This window comes from Triturus cristatus, chromosome 2_2 (genome assembly GCF_964204655.1).
Source record: "Triturus cristatus chromosome 2_2, aTriCri1.1, whole genome shotgun sequence".
Classification (NCBI taxonomy): Eukaryota; Metazoa; Chordata; class Amphibia; order Caudata; family Salamandridae; genus Triturus; species Triturus cristatus.
Window position 1 is genome coordinate 405748070 of NC_140582.1, and position 20335 is coordinate 405768404.

Below are 20335 nucleotides of genomic sequence, written 5' to 3' on the forward strand. Positions count from 1 at the left end.
GATTAAGGCTTGTCGACAGTTTCGATGTGGTTTGTTCCATGGTAATGGGCAACCTCAAAGGAGATGCCATGCAGTTCCAAGTTGATAATATGCTGGAACTTGTGGCTGATGCCGATAAACCCAGGGAGTTCGTAAAAATTATTGCGAAAGCCTATAGGATGGTTGGACGTAGTGCTTTAGGCGGGAAACCCACCATCAAAATTCCTGATGTAGTGCAGCAAACTAAGGTGAGTTCGTCTACAAAAGACGAAAAGCCCAACTTTCCTAAACAAAGTTGGCGAGCCAAAAAACAAGAGAAGCAGCAACAGAAACAGGTCTCTCGTCCTGCCTCACCCGTACAGACGTATAGTGAACGCACTTATGATTTGCGCGATCGTACTCGTATTAAGTCGCCTGATAGGTTTCAGGTCTCTGAACAACGCTCTCCTCGTTCTTCACAGGAAACATTGACTACACATACTGGTGGTGGAGAGCGTGGGAGAGGACGGGGTACTCAAAGTCGAGACCAGCCCCGCCAGACTGACGGTAGAGGCAAGCAGGAAGACACTGCCAGACAACGTCCGCCGTTTCAGAAAAAGAAAGTTGCTGCTATCTCAGCGAGATATGCCTCAGATGGTGCGGACACAGCTTCGGAACCTGACCTGGGCACTAACGCTGCTAGACAGCGCGGCGGAAGTTACAGTAGTGCGGCAAGCATTGCGTCCATTTCTGGAGGCGACAGCAACTGACATTTATGTGACAGTTGAAACTGCTGATAGTCGCGTAGCTCCCCCAGTAAGATTATTTGAAATAGTCCTTAATATTGAGGGTGACATACAACGCAAAATTAAGGTGGTTTTTTGGGACAATCTTTCGACCACCTATGATATTTTTTTGGCGTAGAAAGATTGGCCCCTGGCTTTCATTTTGGACACTCCAAGAAGAGAGGAAGTAATTCTTCCTTCCTTTGGGCACGCAGTGCCCACGGATAAGTCTAATAGGTTAGCCGGGGAGTGGGCACAGGTGCTTGCACCTGCGTTATATCGTAATCAGGTTGGCTGGGATAAATGTTCTCCCAATCATGAGATTCCATTGCGGTCCGATCCCCAGCCTCAACCCCAATACCCCATGCGTCGCGAGGCAAGACCTCATGTCGCGTCAATCCTTGAACAATTGGAATATCAAGGAGTGATTGAGACATGTGTGTCACCCATGAAAAATCCTTTATTCACTGTGACGAAGCCTGACGGGTCGTACCGCCTAGTTTTGGATTACCGGCATTTAAACTCGCATTGCCGGACGTGTGCGGTACAACATACTCATAGTTCGGCTCTCGTCGATAGTCTTGTGAGAAAACGATTCAAAACCACGCTCGACTTATCAAATGGCTTTTATTGCCATAACATAGCCCCTCATAGTTATGAGTGGACGGCATTTACCTCGGGTGGAAAACAAAAATTGTTTAAGAGGCTCCCGATGGGCTATAAAAACAGCCCTGGAGTTTTTTCCGCTCGCGTGGTCTCTCTCTTGGAGATAGTAGACCCGGAGGCATACTCGTATGTTGATGACATCTATCTGACAGATGACGAGTTGCTTCCACACCTAGCTCGTGTGGATAACATAGTAACTATGTTTGCTGACTTCGGTTACAAGTTTAACTTTAAGAAGTCCCACATTGCTGAATTCACAGTGTTGTTCTTGGGGTATGAACTCAATAATGAGGGTCGAGGCTTGGCACCGCACTTCCTTGAGAAATGCGCGCGCCTTCATATCCCTACGACACTGAAAAAACTGCAATCATTACTGGGTTTTCTGAATTTCGGTCGTTCCTACATTCCTGATTATGCCCAGCGTATCAAGACGCTTTATGCTTTGGTACAACCAACTTTTACCAGATCTTGCTGGCTGCCTGAGAATTCATCTGCATTGTATTCTTTGCAGACTGATCTACTTACTGCTAAATTTTTACAAACTCGTGATAACCACACCAACCTGGTCATTAGATTTGTTCCAGGCGCGGAAGGTTTCACGTACTTAACGTTCAATGAGGGCGACACAGTCCCCATTGCTTACAAATCTCATCTGTACACATCGGCTGAGCTGTGATTTTCTACTGTTGAAAAAGTCTTGACAGCAGTTCAGATGGCGATCCTGAAAGAACGAGCGCTATCACAAGGAAAGCGCATGCTGGTGGTAACACCGTTTCCTGCTCTCAAAGCAGTCACTAAAGCTAGTGTGCCGAATTCTAAGGCGTTGCATCCAAGGTGGATACAATGGGCGACCTCCTTAGCTTCGCCGGACGTCGAATACATCTTTGACGCGGCGTTGCAGACTCAGGAGAGTTTGGAGTATGAATTTGTTCATCCTGCTCCCCTGTCATTGCGCCCTATCGAGGAATACCATTGTGTCATATACACTGACGGGTCGGCGCAACCCGCAACTGGATCAAGGCACGCTTATTCAGCGGCTTGCCCAATTGTAGTCGGTACTTTCGTGAATGGAGATTTCCAATCTGATGCAGTGCATACGCAGTCATTGGGTGATTGTACCGCGCAGTTGGCGGAGCTTCATGCTCTAGTGCTAGCACTTGAGTTTGCTGATCACAGGGTCACTACTCTTATAGTGAGTGATTCTTACTATTGTGTTCAATCTTACAACGACAATTTGCTTTTTTGGATTATGAATGGTTTTCGTGATTCCAAAGGTGGCACTGTAAAGCATAAAATGCTTTGGGCTCGGGTGGCAGAACTTAAAGGGAGTCTGCCACTTGTGAATGTAATTCACACTCTTGGTCACCAACGAGTTGGTGTCCATGCTGTCGGTAACAGTTTGGCTGACGAGGCAGCTAAAACCGCAGTGGCGACATATTTAGTAGCAGCGGTTACAAGATAAAAATCTAAGATTGATGCTGACATCTTGGCAGCTATTTCTGCTTCTGAGACAGGGACAAACTTCCCTAGAGGTTTCCCTTCTCGATACCATTATCACTTAAGTCCTGATAAAGTCCCGCTAGTGAGGATTAACGACGTTGGTGATAGATTGATTTCCAACGCGGACTGCAGACCAAATTTGATAACGGCTGCCCACGAAGGTGTTGCGTCTGCGCATGCTGGAGTGTCGGCAACTGTGTCTCTTTTACAGCAACGTTACTGGTGGTACGGTTTGTATAAACAAGTGCGGGCTTATGTACTTAGTTGTGACATTTGCCAGCAGATTAAACCTTCTTCTGTTACGCGTCCACCTCCAACGCAGCTGCATATAGCTAATCAACCACTTGCGTGTGTTTATTTAGATCACTGCGGTCCTTTTACCTCTGATACTGCGTACAAGTACATCTTGGTTGCAGTGGATTCGTGCACACGTTTTCTGTGGGTGTGGCCACAAAGGAGTGCTGATGCCAGGACTGCCATCAAAGCATTGCGTGTCTTTATAGGGAGTTTTGCATGTGGTACCCTTCACTCTGATCAGGGCCCGGTGTTCGCCTCTAAGGCGTACAAAGAAGCAATGAGAAGTTTGGGGGTCCAAGTCAAATTTTCGTCTCCATACCGGCCTGAGGGCAATAGTGTTGTGGAACGGATGAACCGTGACCTAAAGCAATCGTTGACAGCCAAGGTATTAGGTACAGGCCGGAACTGGCTTGCCCACTTGTATGACGTCCAACGTGCACTTAATAACCTCCCTAGAAGGTCTCTGGGTGGGAGGACCCCGTACATGATGCTCTTTGGAGTGAGAATGTTTGTTCTGGACCTTGACGGTCTAGACATGGCGGCGGCTGCCGCGCCTTTTGACCTAGATGACCACTGTGCTGTATTGCAGAATCTACAAGAAGCAAGAGACACTCTAGCAAAGGAACACGTGCCCTCTACATCCGAAGAAGCGCTCCTGATTCCGGTAGTCGGCTGGCTGCCTCGAGTTGGTGATCTGGTCCGTGAGAAGGTGGAGAACAAGAAGGAGTTTGGCCCCTCTTATCGTGCACCAGTCCCGGTGCTTGGAGTATTGGTTACACGTACAGTTGTTTTACCCCCACTTCCTGGTCGCAAGGGTAACAGGTACATTTCAATTGAGAATGTCAAGCTACACAGGGTGGCCGATTCTCCATAGTATGACACCTTCGGTTTCCTGCCCTTCAATGCAGAGAAACTCTGTTGTGATGCCACCCTCTATCATCATGCCTGAGGTTTCCATTGAGATGCTTCCAGTTATTGATCCGCCTGTGCCAGCTACTGCTGGTGGTTTGCCTGATGATCCTGAGTATGCTTATCCTGCAGAAGTCCCTTTGCCTCTATCACATACAACAACACTTACCCAGTCACATTCTTCCTTTGAAACTGAATCATTGACTTCCACTGCCCCTTCCAAAATTTCTATATTTTTTGCCTGGTTCAAGAGGCATTTTTTGGTTGCACCTTGGACTTACATCTGGTTGGTGCTGATTTCTATTTTTTTATTCATGACAATTGGCTTTGTGGTAGTGTTTTTTAGACTTATCAATGGACACTACCTGAAGGAGCGTTCTACAATTCAATTAATTGATGGAACTTTGGCCCCCCATTCCTCATCACACATCATGAAAAGGGATCAGACGTTTGTGAACATCACCGCCTGGCCTGTACGTGATGGGATTGCTTGGGATGCAGTGAACTTTCAAATTCATGGTCCCACTGAAGTTATTAATGTGCCAACTGTTTTTCGTGTTTCTATGGGTGATGTAGTTAAACAAAACATCCGCTCAGATGATTGGGATGTCCACGCAATAGAAGCACTGTTTTCTGATTTAAAATATTATGCTGCATTTGATACTGAAGACCTGTATTTAAATACTGCAAACTATGATGAGCAATTTTGTTTTCAACATTATGGCACACATTTCCTACATAGAGCAAATACTTTTCGGAATTTTGTTAATTTCACTCAATGGGAACATTGTCCTGTCCCTATGCCTGGCAGCTCTGCCACTTTATTGAAAAAATTCACATACTTTTCGGATTTTAGTGTGTCAAACCCTGATTCTTTTTATTTTAAGGTAGCGATGGAACCCACTTCTAAGGTCAGATTGACACACACAAAATTATTGTATTCCAAATCCTTTATGGATGAATTGGCTATTGGCGGTTATGACGTATGGAAAGCTACTATTGATCTTAAATCGGTTTGGGGAACTAAACCGTGGCAGGTACAAGGAACAGAAGCGTTGCATCGTGCCTGTCTTATCCCTAACCATATATTGTTTTAGATTTCATCTATTTTTCAGACCACCTGTTTTGGATTGGATATGTCTAAAAAATTAATGTCCCCCTCGATACTGGATCTGGGCGCTTACCCTGGTTGGGAGAATCACTCAGATCTGTCCCTTACTATGTTGCAGTCCCTTGTTTCCAACGACACATTCAATATTTCAACATTGAATGCTGAGGGTTGGTTGGTTTGGCAAACAAGCTCAGATTCCTGTCAACGTCGGTTTCTGGAGCTGGATCCAGGGTATACACAACTTAGGGTTGACCCTCGTTTTACATCTTCACATACTGTGACTACCTACTCTGTAGGTAAGTTATGTCAGTCATTGCTACAACATTCCACGTTAACTTCTGTTAAGCTACATTTATCACGATTAAATGACAAAATAGATTTGAATGATTTTATTAAGGGTCCTGCAAATGGCAGGTCCAAACGATGGGTTTATGCTATTTACAATGAAATTTGGAAATTGTCGCAAATTGAAGCTGCTTCAAGATTACGTGCTATTGACCAGGCCAATATGGAAAAAGTATTGGCTGTGATAGATAATAGTATTAATACGTTGTCTTCTAGAATATATACACTAGATAATATTGTTTCTTCTGTCGTAGACATTGTGCAAGATGATGTACCTGTGTTGTATCATGGCCAAAATCAGTTACGTTCAATTATGCAGTTTGCATGGACATTGCAAACGTTAAAGGCAGGGAAAGTCCCTTGGTATTACATGAATATTTCATCGTTGTTCCTTCCTTTTAATTTGACAGAAAAACAGCAGTTCATGTCCATGAAAGATGCAACTTATGCATTGCTGCACATTGAAAAATTAGAACCTTTACCTTTTTCTGTTGCTGAGTTGAATTCAGCCGTGTGGCTTATACACGGATTGGTCACTTTACCTTTTAGTTTGTTTAAATTTAGTTCGTGCATGAAGCATTATGCCATTGGTAGATATGAACAACTTGGTGATGCGTTTTTGCACGAAGTTTGGTCACTTCCGTTCACTTACAGATGCGTAAGGGATGGCAAGGAGGTTTACTTAAAGGGTGAAGAATGCACTTCTGCTCCTGATCATTCTGTGGTTTGTAGACATATACAATTACATGGCGCTTGCAATATACACGCTCCAAATTTGGCTTGTGTCCTAAAGGGGATTCCAGTGCCAGTTAAAACGTCTTCTTTTAAGCTGCTTGCCAACGGTAGTTATTTGCTTTTAAATAGTGAAGCTTGCTGTGGGATGCTAGTGGGTATTCCTTACTTAGGGCCTTATGTAGGTAAATTACATTTACCGATTCTTAAATACCGAATTTTACCGATTCGGTATTTATGAATCGGTAAATGTAATGTAGGTAGAAAAATACCGAATCGGTAAGTGTCGGTATTTTAGAATCGGTATTTACCGATTCTGTAATGGCAACTGGCTTCCCATTGATTCCTATGGGCCAGGAGGCCCATAGGAATCAATGGGAAGCCAGTTACCATTAGCGAATCGGTAAATACCGATTCGGTAATGGGGGGAGGCATCATCATGGGTGGCAGGGTGTCACATTGACACCCTGTTGCACCCCTGATTCGTCCATGTGTGCACATGTGGCGCACATACATGCCCTAGGGGCATGTATGTCTGCCACATTGCACACTTCACAGTGCACAAAAATGCATTTTCACACCTATTCGTCATTTACCACCAACTTTTAGTTGGTGGTAAATAACGAATCCCCACACCCACCACACACTCCCCCTACATCTCATTTCTGTATTCGGTATTTACCGAATCGGTAAAATTACCGATTCGGTAATTTTACCGATTCGGTAAATTACCAAATACAGAAATGATCCCCCTACATAGCAAAAGCCTAAATACCGGTCGGTAACGGTATATTTACCGAAAATCGGCCGTTACCGACCGGTATTGGGCTACCTACATATGGCCCATAGTCACTGTTTCGCAAAAGGTGGTTTGCTGTAATAACGTCCTTTTCCCTCCCCCGCAAGGCCGACTCGATATATCCATCTGGCCGGCGATTCCGACCTTGAACGCAGAGTTCAATAGGATGAGCAGAATAAGGGCTCTTTTGTCTAAAAAGGAGGTTGCGTTGACTTCGTCCCGTGAAACATTTCTTCTTAATGTGGCGAACACACGCACTGAGGTACAAGCTCTTTTAAATACTGACCTCCCCCTCCATTTTGGAACCTTGATTCAAACTATCTTTAATGCCTCGTCTACGACTGGCCTTGTTCATTTTTTTAAAATTGTGGGCTCGGGCCTCGTGACATCTTTCCAGACTGTGTTTGGTGTAATCCCCGCATTTTTACATTCTATTTTTTCGAGTGTCTTCTGAGGGTTCCCCTTGCTCTTTGCTTTGGTGGCCGGGATCCTCTTGTTGATTTGAGCACTTCGATATGGCTGCACACCAGGAGTTGCAAGACAGCATGCTCCGCCTGCTCCATCTTCGTAGCCGGATGCTTGATTATTACGGCACTTTCCCTTTGGTGGTCTTAAGCGTCAAGTATGGATTGTCTTTCCGGTTTCCCTTTTTTACCTGTGTGCAACCTGTCTTTCATTGCCTAGATTGTCCCTTCCAGTGGGCTCTGGACTTGTGCCTGTCAACCCTGGCGTCACCTGACCTGGATTTTGATGAACTAATGTGTCCCTTAGTGGCTTATGCTTTTGATTGTTCAGGTGTTGGGTTTATGGCTTTGGGTGCTGCACAAGGAGTCCTTGCTGACTGGGATATCCGAGAGGCGGCTATTGAATTCCTTGAAAGGAGTTATATCGAGGATGCTGACAGTTGTCCTATTGTGGTGCTGGATGCTCCGATAATTGATGAACACGTGTGTTCCTTTCCCTTGCTAGCTTGAATGGCAGATACTTTTGCGGAACGCTCCAATGATTTCCTCTTGGAAGCTGTTGCAACTTACGGTGCATATACCTTTATGGATTGACTGATTGACATTGTCACTCCAGGATGCATCCGGGGCTGTTAATTTTCTTCAAAATTTTTTACTGATATTTTTAAAACAACGTTTTTCTTTTTTTAAACAAATTGTTCTTCCTTTTTATTCTCGGACTTTACACTTACCTTATATGGACTTATAGTTCATGCCCTTGGTTCCATTCTACATCACTTGAACTCTGCGTTCTTGATAAGTGTATCCCTATTGGTTAGTGCTCCGATCATGGGGGGGTGTAGGATGGATTAGGCCACACCCTATTTACAACACTAAGTTAGCATAAACGCGATAATTGTTAGCAAGCCAGCATGTCGTTTCTGCTGCGCTGCACACGACACTGTTGTTATGTGTTATTCATTTTAGAAATGCTGACTCGACTTTGCCTTACAGGATAACAAACTGTTGTTTCACATTCTTAACCGTGAAATGTGCCCTTGGTCTGTACATCATGTAAAGAACGAGTCTGGGTCACTAGAAGGTACAGAGTGTTGTGATTAGATTGATCGTACCACTTCTTAGACATATCATACATGCAGCTGCCAATATCTGAAGGACAAGCGTCTTTAATATTGCAGAACAGTTTGGGTTTGCACACATTTGAACAGAAGAGCTGATGCATGAGAGAGCTAGCTGATCCTTGGATGTGATTCTACTAAGCTGATCTATATGGTATGGGGTCCCCCCTGTTAACCTAAGAGACCTTCTAATAGTCTAATAATAATAATGTATTAGATTCTAGAGAAAGGAGTGTGGCTGTATACCACTGTCATTATTAGTATGATTGTTCCTTTCATTCTGTATGGTATTGTAATAATGCTTATGGTTCTGATATGTACCGTTAGTCTGCTAGTGTTAGCCAAAGTACTGCATCTTAGGACGCGAGGTTTATAAAATAAACTCTTTAAACTTTACCGTGTCTGTATTATTATGTTGTGGACTAACAAATAGATACGAACAGGTATTTCGGATTCCCACCACTCCTGAGAAATATCTAAGTCGCTTGTTCTGGTTTGTCTATACATTGGGACCGCCTAGCTAGATCTAGGCTAACGAATGGGATACTAAGCTAGTCGGATAAGGGGTTCTAGGTTCTGAGGGGAGTTTTCTGGTACACCACAATTCTCTGAGGTCCTGGTCTCCTGTGCATAGTTCTGTGCATAAGCAGAGTCCCTGCAACAGGAGAACAGATCAGAAAACTGTCCCAGCAACTGGTGGCAGTCATTCTGTTGCTCAGTGGTCAGGGTGGAAGAGATGTTTACACCATCCACTGACCCATCTTGCTCTGTCGCCGACAGCAGGTCAGGAAGAGTCTCAGTCTCCTCCTTCATTCCAGCATCTGTCGCTAAGAGCATGCCCACTTCGGACCTCTCCAAGTGGGGCTTCAGGCGGTTGACATGCAGGACCCGCAAGGGGTTCCTGGGAGACCACAAGTCCACCAAGTAGGAAACCAGACTCTTGCGCTCCACCACCTCAAATGGTCCGGTCCACTTATTCTGGAGCACACAAGGCTCCACAGGGGCCATGACCCACACTTTCTGACCAGGATGAAGCTCTACCAGAGTGGCATTCTGGTCGTACCACCGCTTCATCTCCTCCTGGCTGGTGTCCAGATTCGCCTCAGCGAGTTGCCTGAAATGCCTAGTCTGGTTCCTGAAGGCCAGCATGTAGCTACATACATCCTGGGGAGGTTTCCTGGGAGATTGCTCCCAGCCTTCCTTGACCAGACTCAGAGGTCCTCTCATGGGGTGGCCATAGAGAAGCTCAAAGGGGCTGAACCCTAGAGATTTCTGTGGCACCTCATGGTACGCAAAGAGCAGGCATGGTAAGAGGACGTCCCACTTAAGCCTCATAGGTTCCTCAAGACCCATAATCATTCCTTTTAGGGTTCGGTTGAACTTTTCAACCAACCCATTTCCTTGGGGGTGGTTAGGAGTGGTGAACGTGTAGGTTACCCCATACTCCTACCACAGGGACTTCATATACTTAGAAATGAAGTTGGTACCTCGGTCAGACACCACCTCTCTAGGGAATCCTACTCGTGAGAAAATTCCCATCAGTGTCCGTCCCACCACAGGGGCCTTCACTGTCCTCAGAGGTATGGCTTCCGGGTACCGGGTGGCATGGTCCACCAAGACCAGGATGAACCTGTTGCCCATGGCTGTCTTGGGGTCCACTGGCCCCACAATGTCAATACCCACCCGTTCAAAGGAGGTGCTGACCACGGTGAATGGCTGGAGAGGAGCCTTTGGCTTCCTCCCACTCTTTCCACTTGCCTGGCAAGTCTGACATGTCCTGCAATGAATGTCGGAACTCTTGCGCATTTGGGGCCAATACAAGTGGGTTTCAAGCCTCTCAAAGGTCTTGTCCTGCCCCAAATTTCCTGCCAATGGCACATCATGAGCCAGCCCCAGTAGGAAGGCTCTGAAGCGCTGGGGTATCACCAGCACACGAGCTGACCCAGGCTCAGCAACCTTAGACTCACTATACAGGAGACCATTCTCCCAGTAGATCCAATGTGATCCAGAATGATCACCTGCTGCCTGGTTTGCAGCCTGCTGCCGCAAACCCACAAGAGAAGGGCATTCTTTCTGCTCCTTGCAGAACTCTTCCCTGGAGGGTCCTCCTTCTTGCTGCCAATGGGTCATCTCAGGCAGGTCCCCCAGTTCAGCTACCTGTTCCCCGGTAGGCGCCAGGGCATCCCCCTCAGGGTCTACCTCCTCCTGGGCCGTGGGAACTTTGGGGGCCGGTTTTCCACGCCCCCACCTCTTCTCTTTAAGGCAGGCACCTGGGCTTCCCTCTTAGGCTCCAGGTCCTCTTGAGAACCCTTACTGGCTGCCATGGGCCGTGTGGTGACACATGCCCAGTCAAGCAGACCCAACATCTCCAAATGAGCACTCCGCTCCACCTCCTTCCAAGGTGAGCTCTCCAAATCGTTCCCTAACAAACAGTCAACAGGCATGGCGGGCCTCAAAGCTACCTGAAGAGTACCAGAGACCCCCCCCACTCAAAGGTAACCTGAGCCACCTTACAATGGCTTGCTGTGTTGTCAGCGGCAACAACTGGATATAATGCATTGGGGACAACCTGCTCTTGAGATACCAGGTGACACATGACAGCTGTCACACTGGCTCCTGTATCTCTAAGAGCCTCCACTCTATGGCCATTGATGGTCACCCACTGCCTGTACTTCTTAGTGTTATCAGGCAGTTGGGTCCTGGGGACCACCTCACAGTCTCCTAAAGAGACAAGGGACATCTCTGCTGGCCCCCACCCACCTTGGACATCCCTCTCCTCTCCCAGGGCTACACTCGCCATCTGCCGGGGCGGAGCACCAGTGGGTGCAGTCTTTCCAAACTGTGGGCACCAGGGATCATTAGACTTATGGCCCATTTCTTCACACTTGTAGCCCTTCAGGGGTCCCTTGTGAACAGGGTTACCTGTCGGGCCCCGTGCTTCTTCTCAGGGTGAGGCTGGGAACCTTTCCCTTGGTTCCCTTGGGAATTACTTTGGGATCCTTTATGGAACTCCCTCTGTTTACCCTTGTCCCCCCCACTCTTCTGCTGGGGACCCTGCCCACTCTTGGCTGAGTCTCCCACGTGACCCTTGTGGACCCAGGTGCTCATACAGCGGTCCGCCTCCTCAGCAAGCTTTCTAGGATTAATCAGCCTACTATCAATCAGGTGCTGGCGTAGCTCAGGAAAACAATTACTTGACAAGTGCTCCCATGCAATTAAATCAAAGAGCCATTCAAAATCATTCACTGTGCTACCCTTCTCCCAACCATCCAATGCTCTGCAAAAGAAAGTTACATATTCTACCCAGGTACTTGACTCCACCTTCTTGCAATTTCTAAACCTTTGTCTATACAGTTCAGGAGTCAACCCAATACCTGGACATCAATGTTTCCTTCATGTGGCTGTAAGAATTATGACATTCAGAAGGCAAGTCTAACAGTGTATCCTGCCCCTCACTAAGGGACCGCCCCCACAACCCGCTCCCCAATCCTTCTCAGGGACCCGGTGGGAAGACATGGCTACCTCATAGGCCTTAAACCACTGTCCAATGTCATCATTTTTGTAAAACTCTTTCACCACATCTTCTACAGGCACTGACGGTGTGCTGCCACCAGATGGAGTAATCTCTAAGCTCCTGGCTTTCAATTCCAACTCCCTCAAACTTTTCTCATGATCCAACTGCATTCTCTTTTCCTCTAGGGCCACTTTCCTATTCTCTAACTCCAGTTGCCCACTCAAAATGAGCTTGGCCAGCTCCATTTCATGCATCCTACATCCCTCCCTGTCCTCCATCTCCTCTGGAGACAGGCCTTTGGCAGAAACACTGCTACCTATTGGGGAAGTTGTTTCCCTCCCCCTTGGACCCAATGGCCCACCCAGCTGCTCCTCTGCATTCTCAACCCCTTCCTCATTCTCAGGGGTACTTCTTGCTGCGACCCAGGTCCTCAGCGCCTTCTGGTACTCATCCTTCTTGGAGAGACCGGTCATTGCAACTATCTCCTGCAAAAGTGCTTCAGCTGTTTGACATTGTAGCATTCCAGTTTCTCCTCTTCTCAATCATAATCAACAGATGCTATGGATGCTGCTTTCTCCATGGTGGTTGAACTTGGCAGTTCTTTGCAAAAATAGAAAGTCCCAGGAAAAACAATCTACCAAACATATGTGGTCGCATTTTGGTCTGCACTCACTAGTAGTGTTCACCAATCACTGTACATGAGTCACAAAATGCAAGTCCAAATCCTCACCGCTGTCCACCAATGTTAGATTTGGGGGTCTCTAGTTGGCAGAGGTAGGTACCTTTGACAAATAGGGACCCTTGAGTCTAGTCAGGGTAAGGGTGTACACACCTGAAATAACCCCTGCTCACCCCCTTGGTAGCTTTGCATGAGCAGAAAGGCTTATCTCAGAGGCAGTGTATAAAGCATTTGTGAACACATACAGTAACCAACTGACAACACTACAGATGGACAGCACAAAAGTTTTATATAAAAAATAAGTATTCTTTATATAGACTTATCACAAGACCACAAATGACAAAAATCCACAATACTGTACTTAAAATTGTAGAATTAGCTTAGTACTCTTTAGATGTTAAAATGCAACACTTTGAGTTCAATGTACCTTAAGATGCGTAACGCAATACAACGAAAGTGTTGCAGGAAAGGTGATGCGTCGGTTCCTTACACGCAAGAACAGTGATGCGTTGGGTCGCTACTGCTGCGTAGGGGATGCATTGGTTCTTCTCTGCAAGGGGAAGTGATGCGTCGATTTCTTACTGCGCTCCCATGGCGATGCAGCACACAACACCGTGACGCGATGCAGATCCGGTGCAAAGAAACAAAGATGGCTTATTTTCTTGGTGCGACACGATGCGGACCGCGAACGGCCCTGTGACACGCTTCTCGGTGATGCGGCGGCATCTGCTGTGACGTCGATCCTCTTCTCCGATGGTGTTGGATGCTCCGGCAACGATGCGAGCCGCGTCAGGCCCTGCGACATGCTTTCCTATGAGGGGACAGCGGCATCTGATGCAACGTCAATCCTCTTCTCCAGCGATGCGAGTTGCTTCGACAACGATGCGAGCCACAACAGGCCCTGCGACACGCTTCCTGGTGATGCGGCAGCATCTGCTGTGACGTCGATCCACTTCTCCTGTGATGAGAGGCGCTTTGGGGACTCTGCGATGACTCAACGGTTGTTCTGGGCCACGACAGGCACTGCGACACACCTCCCAGTGATGCGGCGACGTTTGCTGCGACGTCGATCCTCTTCTCCGACGATGCGAGGCGCTGTCTCGTTGTGAAGCGACAGCAGCAGTGCGGCGACATGCTTCTTGCTCGTGATTTGAGCTTCCAGCTCTTTGCTACACGCAGTCCCTCGGAAAGCCTCGCAAAACAGCAGGCACTTCCAAAGAACTCTTGGGGAGCTGGTGGGTGAAGTCTGTTGTCCTTGAGACTTCAGCAGGAGGCAAGCTCTTTTCTCAAGCCCTTGGAGATCCTTCACAAGTTGAATAAATTACACAAAGTTCCTTTTCTCCACTCTTTGGCAGTCAGGCAACCACTGCAGGCCAATTCCTCAAGCTTAGGGATAGTCTCTCCTCAGTCTCTCTGGTTCCTCTCCTCAGCAAAGGTTTCTTCTTGTTTCCCAAAGTGATCTAAGTTCTTGGGTTTGGGTGCCAATATTTATACCAAGTTTCTCTTTATTCTCTGAAGGCAGAGAGGCGTTTGCCTAATCCGAGCCAGTTCTGGCCAGTCCTGGAGCACTTTGTTGACAAGACTCCTTTCCTTTCAGAGTGCAGGGCAGAGTGCAGGGCAGAGACATCAGATGCACCACAAGAGGTGGAGCCAGCATTATGGAGGGAAGGCACGGCCCTATTCAGGTCCCAGGTGCAACTCCTCCCACCCATCTAGATGCAGATCTCTCTATTCAGCCCTGTGCTGACTCACCCTGTCTGCTGGAATTCCCCAGCCCCTGTCACTCAAACTCCAGACAAGGAATACACAACCTAGCAGAGGCAGGTTTGGATGGTTAGACAAGTAAATACCTACTTTCTAAAAGTGGTATTTTCAAACACAGAATGTTAAAACCAACTTCACTAAAATATGTATGTTATCATTCTGAGTTCAGGCATACTAAACTCAAATTTCTACCATGTTCCCTGAGTCAGTTAGCATTATAAGATGTAAAAATCAAACTGCCCATTCCGGCCTATGGGGAACAGGTAGCCTTGCAATAGTGAAAAACGAAAATGGCTGTAATTCACTATTAGGATATGCCACACACACCAGGGCATGTCCCTTGGGCCTACAATAGGGGTGACTAATATGCAGAAAATTGGAAGTTTAAGGACTGGCAAGTGGGTGCACTTGCCCAGTCAGCATGGCAGTACCAGACTGCATACAGGCTCTGCAATGGCAAGCCTTAGACACACTTTAACAGGCTGCTTCTGTGGGTGGCACAACCAGTGCTGCAAGCCCACTAGCAGCATTTGGATTACCAGCCATGGGCACTCCAGGTGCACTGTACTAGGGTCTGACAGGTAAACCAAACCAGCCAATCATGGAATCACTAATCTATACATCCATTTACAATAGGGAGCACTTGCACTGTGGCACTGGACAGCAGTGGCACAGTGCCCAAAGCATCTAACACCAGCAAAAACACATGAGGCAACAGCAAAAAATGGAAGGGAGACCCACGCCAATGTGCCAGGTCTAACAGCACCCACTTAAATTTGTGACATCAGCATGTAATGTTACAAATTGCGACATCACGTCCACATACCAACCTTCTGTGGCCCACTTACCTTGTGACTTGACTGCATATTACAATCCAGTCACTTCAGCTGGTGTGGTCCCTTGGGCACAGCCAATGGGTCATCCCTATGCCTGGGTTTATATCGTGATGCATTGGCAGCACGGTGGCAAGAAGCGTAAAATAATAGTAGTAAATACCACTGCTGCAGTTTTACGGTAGGTGTTTCCGTTGGTACGCCTACTTTGCATACATTAATAACTACCTTGGCGCAGCCGATTCCGAGGCAGGTAAAAATCGGCGCCACTTGAAAAAAAGTGATGTATCTGCATCCATGTAAATATGGAGAAAATGAACCACCACCATTATGTCAAAAAAAGTGAGGCAGCACAAGGGGCTGGTATAGAAGCCCCAGAGTGCTTTGAAGGAATAGCACCTGGCCAGAGGGAGTTAGTAAAACACTTGGAGTATTTGTGCAAGGCACTCGTAAGAACTAAGTTGGAGGATGTGTCTTGCTGCTACATTCTGAATATATTGCAGACCTACTATTCTTTGTCAGGATACCAGGGATGGATAGTTGCAACTAGATCATAACCAGGTGACTCCTTTAGTCAACAAAGTAATCCAATGGATTACCACAGAGCATCCCCCTCCCTGCTTCTGGGAATCCCAGGATTGACACCCTGACTCACGCACCAGATTTGCGGTTGTTGATGCCCACCACCCCTCCGTAATTCTCCTTCAACAGTGCAGCAACCCCTGTAATCAAGTGTAACTATGAGCAGTAGCCATGTTTAGGGAATGGTGAGGGAGTGACAGGAATTATGTCTTTGTGAACTCATGGCATCTGTCCAGATATGAAAGGGGCTTATTAGCTGTTTTATTTTAGGGAACCTTTTGCGGCCGTACAGAATCTGACAGAACTGTTTTAAAATAAGTCTGGAATCGGACTTACATATTTAGTGAAGATTGTTTTTTTATCGTTTTGGTGTACTCTTATCAGCCTTTAATCTCTTGGGGTCCATTCCTGCATGCACAATCAATAGCAAATACCATCCTTTCTAGCAAGAGCAGTCACTATAGCCTGCAGATATGGAATTTATAATTGGAGCCAACATGCTGAACAATGAGTATTATACAATCCATGACATCATGATATACAACAACTTGTGACATTGATGGCAAAATAAAGGAGGAAATGTCCAATTTGTTGTGACCTCTACAATGTAATTAAGAACACACCACATACTCTAAGACACAAAGGAAGTGTGACTCATTTTGAAATCTTCCCCACGTAGTAGTAGTAGTGATTATTGTTATCATTGTTAATATTATTATTGTTATTATCATCATTATTGTTGCTGGTGTTATGTTAATGAGGTTGTATAGCTAGTAATATTGCCGAGATATGTATCAATACCACAGTAGGACATGACTCCAGCGAGTGAGGTATTTTTCACTGATTACCAGTCAACTTGCCCTGAACAGCCAGTCCAAAGCTACGGTCGCAGTGAATGATCTGTACCACAGCAACATTTGCAGCGGCTGATAAATGACGGGTTTGGACTATTCTATCATTCTGTCAGCGCAAATACGAGTATATCAGTGAATAATTGTCTGTCATCCAGTGTAAAATGCCCCTAAACCGCATCTAATCTGGCCCCAGGTGTTGGTAAATATCCCTCCCCGTGATGCTCAAGGGTTGCATGTCCAGTAAATTCTTGCATTTATCAAAGTATTTGTCAGGTTCTAAACGGATATATGTGTGTGTACATCAGGTCATAGCCTTACCTTTCCGGTTTCTCTCGTGGCTGGGGTAGATTTTGATTTATTCCCACGGTGTTTGACCGTTCATAGTGCATTTTTTACTGCGTTTTCTAATTAGGTTTGCACAACTACAACTGTGCACGCAGACTGCGTTACTTCATTCCTCAGGATTGCCTCTTTGTAGATATATATAACCCATTTCAGGCTTATCTCTCGTTTAGTGACATTGTGTAACAGCAGAGATAAGAGTACGTGTCTATGAAACTTCATCTTTCTTGGAACATTCTGCTTTTGCCGGCACAGCTGGCTAAAGGCGCACATCTGGACCCGAGAGTCCACACAGAGGTGCTGGCCCTCCCACTGCTTTCGCGAATGCGAAGCAGACACTTGTTTGCAGTAATAGTTCTGCATTTATTTGGAAGGTATTAGCTTTAAGACTGATGCCTGTGCTTAATATGTGAAAGAATAAGCGCTGCGGTCCAATGTTTAGCTGGCGCTGTTGAATGTCTGGGAAGGGGCGTAACAAAAGCCCACGCAGCCCCCGCATTGTGGGGGTCCCCAAGCTTCAGCGGTCCCCACAGCACAGTACCCTGGCCTGAGAGCACCTGATTGAGTACAGAGGGGGGCCTCTCCAGGTACTTTTGCAGGAAGGCCCCCTCAAGTTTTGTTACGCAAGTGTGTTTGTTGGGGTGTCGAGTACGGAAGCTGCGTAGTTTTGATCCCACCTCATGCCTCTTTCATACACCATTAAACACTCCCTGCCCGCTTATCTCATTCTTGCAGGTTCCTGCTTTCTCCCTTAGACATGTCTTTCTGTCTTTCCAGTCCTCATTCTTTCCTCCCTTGTGTGTTCTACCCTCTCTTACTCTGGGTCAAAGTCTGATGAGGAAAAAGAAGTGCGGGACCCCAAAAATGAGTGATATTGGGACCCCCACCTGCAATCACTAGGTTAAATTAAGCACTGACTATTATATAATAGATTTGCATTACCATGACTACATTTATATTAGGGTGGATAATTTGTAATTGAACATAACTGAGGCAAGGTGAAAGAAAAATAATTATGCAACTGATTCCTTGGCTTAATTCAGTTGATGTATTTCTACCATAAAACTGTACTGATGTTGTTTAATCTTTTAATGATCAGATTATTTTCATAATCTGCATGTAGGAAAATGAATGACTTTGGATACTCCCTTGATCATGCTCATTATTTTACCACACAAATAATGAATTTTTTAAATACAGCATTCTTGGTTGGTGCTATTTTGTTTTGTATGCAGAATGTGTTAGGTGTGGTGTATACACGTTACACATGAGACACACCTCAACTATAGACATTTCCAATCCTGTGGTTTAAAGGGCTCCTACAAGGTGTCAGCACACCAAAAAACTAACGATTGACTGCTTAACACCTTTTACTATACCAAAATTAGGACAATGTATGAGTGCAGGGCAGTGAGCATCAGGTAATAAGGGAGGTGGCTGTGCATGCATGGAGGCTATATTTGAATGTGTTTGTAATATTTAAACAAATCCATTCAAAGATGTTATGTTATGTTATGTTAAATATATTTCTAAAGCGCGCGTACACCTAAAGGTTTCATGGCGCTGTTGCAATGTCGTACTGGATCAGGAGGATTACTGGTAGGCTTGAGTGAATAAGAGGGTTTTGAGGAGGGATCTGAAGTGAGGCAAAGATATTTCGAGTCTGAGTTCTGGAGGAAGGGCATTCCATGTTTGAGGGGCTAGGAAGGAGAAACTAAGCCCGCCGTGTCTTTTCCGGTTGAAGCGAAAAGGGGTGAGGAGATTGGCATGCGACGAGCGGAGAGGACGCTTGGGGGAGTAACGGGTGATTAGGGAGGAAATGAAGGCGGGCCCGCTACCAGTTAGGGCTTTGAATGTAGTACAGCCCAATTTAAACAAGCAGCGTTTGGCAACAGGGAGCCAATGGAGAAGTTTCAGCAAGGGGCGGACATGTTGGGTACGAGATTGGTGGGTGATGAGGCGAGCGGCCTGATTCTGGACCAACTGAAGGCGATGGAGTTGATAGATAGGAATGCCAACATAAAGGGAGTTGGCATAGTCAATCCGGGAAATGACTAGAGCCATGAGTATCACAGTGAGGGCCTCGGTGGTGAAAAATCTTGCAATCTTCCGAATTCTGCGTAGGTGGAAATAGCATGTGGAAGTAACTGCACCGATCTGGGGCTTCATGGACAGGTCATTACTAATTATTACTCCAAGGCTTTTAACTGATTTGGAGGGTGTAGGGGGAATTCCTAACGAGGGGGGCCAAAAATGGTCATTCCAGGGGTTTGTAGGGCCATTCAACACCAGCTCGGTCTTATCAGGGTTGAGTTTTAGTTGGCTGGTATTCATCCAATCCCTGATAAAGCATAGAGTAGCCTGAAAGCTGGATACAGACACAGTAGTAGGATTAATGTTAAACACGAGTTGAAGATCGTCCGCGTAATTAAAGCAGACTACTTCAAAGTTGCGGAGTGAGTAGATTAAGGGAGCCATATATAGATTAAATAGTAAGGGGGATAGAGAAGAGCCCTGTGGTACAACGCAGGTGAGAGTGTTTTTTTTGGCTGAAAAAGTTGCAAGGCGAACGGCCTGCAAGCGGTCCCCCAGAAATGAGGAGATCCATTTTAAGGCTGTGCCCTGAATGCCAGCATCTCTGACACGGTCGATCAAAAGCTTGTGATCGACCGTGTCAAAGGCGGCCGAGAGGTCTAGGAGAACAAGGGCCTGAGAAAGGTTGTTGTCTGCTCCCCTGCGGAGTTCATTCATCACGGCGAGAATGACCAGCTCAGTAGAGTGCGCTGGCCTAAAACCGGCCTGGCGGGGGTCAAGAAAAGACGAACGTTCAATGAAAGAACTGAGGCATTGTGTAACATGGGCTTCCAAGATCTTGCTCAGGTAGGGAAGGAGGGAGATGGGACGGTAATTGGAGAGATTGGTAGGATCGGCATGGGGCTTCTTCAAGATGGGAATGACCTCAGCAATTTTAAAGGAAGTGGGCACAACTCCAGTTTGTAGTGAGTTATTGAGAAACGCAAGCCGGGTATCGGGGCAGGAGAGAAAGGCTTCTCGGAGGAATAGGGGGGGGCAGGGATCTGAGG